Source organism: Adiantum capillus-veneris, chromosome 8, assembly GCF_014529385.1.
Source record: "Adiantum capillus-veneris isolate H3 chromosome 8, ASM1452938v2, whole genome shotgun sequence".
NCBI lineage: Eukaryota > Viridiplantae > Streptophyta > Polypodiopsida > Polypodiales > Pteridaceae > Adiantum > Adiantum capillus-veneris.
This window is the reverse complement of record NC_140938.1, coordinates 37255941-37259518: the sequence shown is the minus strand read 5'-3', so window position 1 is coordinate 37259518 and position 3578 is coordinate 37255941.

Sequence of the window (3578 nt, the reverse complement as noted above, 5' to 3'; positions counted from 1 at the left end):
GCTGCAAGGTGTCTCTATTTTGCAGGTGTGCAGGCCGAGCATCAAGATGATGTTTAATATGTGGATTCAGGTGCCTCTAATCACATGACGTCTCGTGGAGAGTGGTTTAGAGATATGCGCAAACCAGATGTGTCAGGCTATGTGCAGACAGGAGATGACACAGCTCACCCCATTGCTCATGTAGGGGACATACCTCTAAATATGAAGAGTGGGAAATCAAAGTACTTAGCAGATGTACTTTATGTCCCAAACATTACAAAGAATCTTGTTTCTGTTGGACAAATGGTTGAGTAGGGTTTGCAGGTTCGCTTCAATCCCAATGGCTGTTATGTAGAAGATTTCCAGAATGGCTGTAAGCTGATCACAAAGGGCAAATGTGTGGGCAGAATGTTTACGCTAAATGTAGACATGCATGAGGTAAAAGCTTCATTATTTGCACAGGGCACAGGTATTGTGGCTGATGTTGACATTTGTCACAAACGCATTGGCCATGTCAATGAGCAGAGATTGCGGAGCATGCAATCAAAACAGATTGTAAAAGCTTTGCCCAAATTGGTATGCATAAAGTGTGTGCAGCATGCGAGTTTGGAAAACAGCCAAAGGGCTCATTTCCACATGAGCGCAATGTATGTAAAAAGCCACTTGAGGTGGTGCACACAGATGTTTGGGGTCCAACTGATACTGCAAGTATACATGGTTGCAGGTATTATGTCTCTTTCATTGATGACCATACAAGGAAAGTATGGGTCTACTTCATGCGTAACAAAAGTGAAGTGTTTGGTCACTTTCAAGACTTCAAAGTCATGATTGAGAAGGAGACAGATATGCAAATCAAGACATTGAAGTCAGATGGAGGGGGAGAGTACTTCTCCAATGATTTTTCAGATTTTTCTGCGAATGCATGGTATACGCAGACAGTTTACATGCAGATATACTCCACAGCAAAATGGGGTCGCAGAAAGGAAAAACAGGCACATTGCAGAGGTTGCACGGCATTGATGAATGAGAAGAACATGCCACATCATTTTTGGGCTGAAGCTGTAAATACAGCTGTATACATTATGAACAGGACACCTACAGCTGCGGTGCATGATGTAACACCTGAGGAAAAGTTTACAGGTACAAAGCCTGATTTGGCACACTTGAAAGTGTTTGGCTGCATAGCTTACGTGCATGTACCTAATGAGTTGCGTAGAAAATTGGATCCTAAAGCAGAGAAATGTATTCTTGTGGGATATTCCCTTGAACAAAAGGGGTACAGGTGCTACAACCCTACTACACGAGAATTACGAGTGAGCAGAGATGTAGTCTTTGATGAGATGAGCAACTGGTACAGTAATGCACATGGCACTATTGGGGCTGATGTAAAAGATGATGTGGTTGTACAAAATGTGAGGCCACAGTCACAGGTTTTGAGTGGACCACAAGAGTCGTCTTCTCGTGGCTCTATTGAGAAGCCATGGAATGGTAGACTACGTACGCATGTTACTCCACCAGCAGGTACAGGGAATGTATCACGAAAAGGAAAGGAAAAGGTTGATGAACCTCCCTTTATGGCTGATGCATCATCAGGGTTTTCACATGTAGACATGGATTCAGATGGTTCTGAATAAAGTCTTGATGAGGAATTTGGAATTCCAGCCGTCAGGACACCTAGTGTAAGGAAAGTACAAGAAGATGCTAGAGGGCAAAGGAGTGACCCAGGACCGCGCAGATCTAACAGAGTCAGAAATCCAGTTCAGAAATTGACTTATGATGGGTATCTAGCGCATCACCAAGCCTACATGGCTAAGGTGATACAGGATGTGGAGCCCAGATGTTTTGATGATGTGCATTGGGATGATGCAATGAATGAAGAGATGGCTGCATTGGAAGCAAACGACACATGGGAGTTGGTGCCATTGCCAAGTGGCAAGAAAGCTATTGGCTGTAAATGGGTGTATAAAACCAAGCATAAGGTTGATGGTAACATTGAGCGTCACAAGGCAAGGCTGGTCGCGAAGGGTTATGCACAGACGTATGGCATAGACTATGAGGAGACCTTTGCTCCAGTGGCAAAGATGACGACTGTGAGAGCTGTCATAGCAGTGGCTGCATCTAGAGGATGGATTATGCATCAAATGGATGTAAAGAATTCCTTCTTGAATGGTGAGTTGCAAGAGGAAGTGTATATGGATCAGCCACCTGGTTATGTCGATCCAGGTTACCCAGATTATGTATGCAGACTTCTCAAAGCTTTGTATGGTTTGAAGCAGGGCTCTAGAGCATGGTATGACAGGATTGCCAAGTATCTTGTCAGTATTGGGTTTAGCAGAGCTCATGCTGATCATTCACTCTATGTACGTGAGAGTGATGTGGGGATTGTGGTGATTACCATATATGTAGATGACCTTATTATTGTGGGTGACAATGCTATGGAGATTGACCATGTGAAGGGTCTTCTCAAACAGGAGTTTGAAATGAAAGATTTGGGCGAGTTGCGCTACTTTCTTGGCATTGAGGTGATCAGGACTCCAGAGGGTGTATGGCTGTCACAGAGACAGTATGCTTTGGACATGTTGTCAAAGTATGGTATGGTTGATTGTAAGCCAATTTCTATTCCCTTGGATGTGAATGCAAAGCTGAGTGCAGAGAAGGGTGATGTTGTTGAGGATGTCAAGATGTACAGGAAGATTGTGGGTAGTCTAATCTACTTGACTATCACGAGGCCAGACTTGAGCTACACAGTAGGCTTGGAGAGTCAGTTCATGCAGCTTCCGAGGAAGCCACATTTGGATAGAGTACGACGCACAATTCGGTATGTGCAAGGGACTCTTGACTACGCATTGTTCTATGCAACAGATGTGACATTAGCATTGTATGGGTATACAGATGCAGATTGGGCAGGTAGCATTGTTGATAGGAGATCTACGAGTGGCTTCATGTTCTCTTTTGGGAGTGCTGCTGTTACTTGGAGCAGCAAAAAGCAGCCTACGGTTGCTTTATCGAGCACAGAGGCCGAGTACAGAGGTGCATCAGTTGCGGCATGCGAGGTAGCTTGGATACGCACATTACTTGAGGACTCGGGAGTGCAGGTGGACCAACAGATTGTCATCCATTGTGACAACCTCAGCAGCATGCAGTTGGCTAAGAAACCAGTGTTCCATGCCAGGACCAAGCACATAGAGGTCCATTACCACTACGTTCGAGAGCGAGTGTTGGCGGGCGACATCGACTTGGTCTACGTCAGCACAGAGGAGCAGATAGCGGATATCTTTACCAAGGCCCTCGGAGCTGAGAAGCTTCGACGTTTCCGGACTATGCTTGGACTCTGCGACATGCAGAGCTCGAGGGGGAGTGTTGAGATGTCGAGCTCTACATCTTGAGCTGGCATCCACTACGGGTCTTGGCCGCTTACGACATTTACTCACTGGCGCGTTAGGTGACCAACACGGAGGATCTCTGCCAGTGATTCTATAGCTGAACTACACTTATAGTGCCAGCTTAGTACGCTTCTAGCGAGTTCACACTTAGTGACCGCATGTACATATGTGCTACTTTTCAGTTTTAGCACTTAGTCATTTTGTACTCTCTTTTCT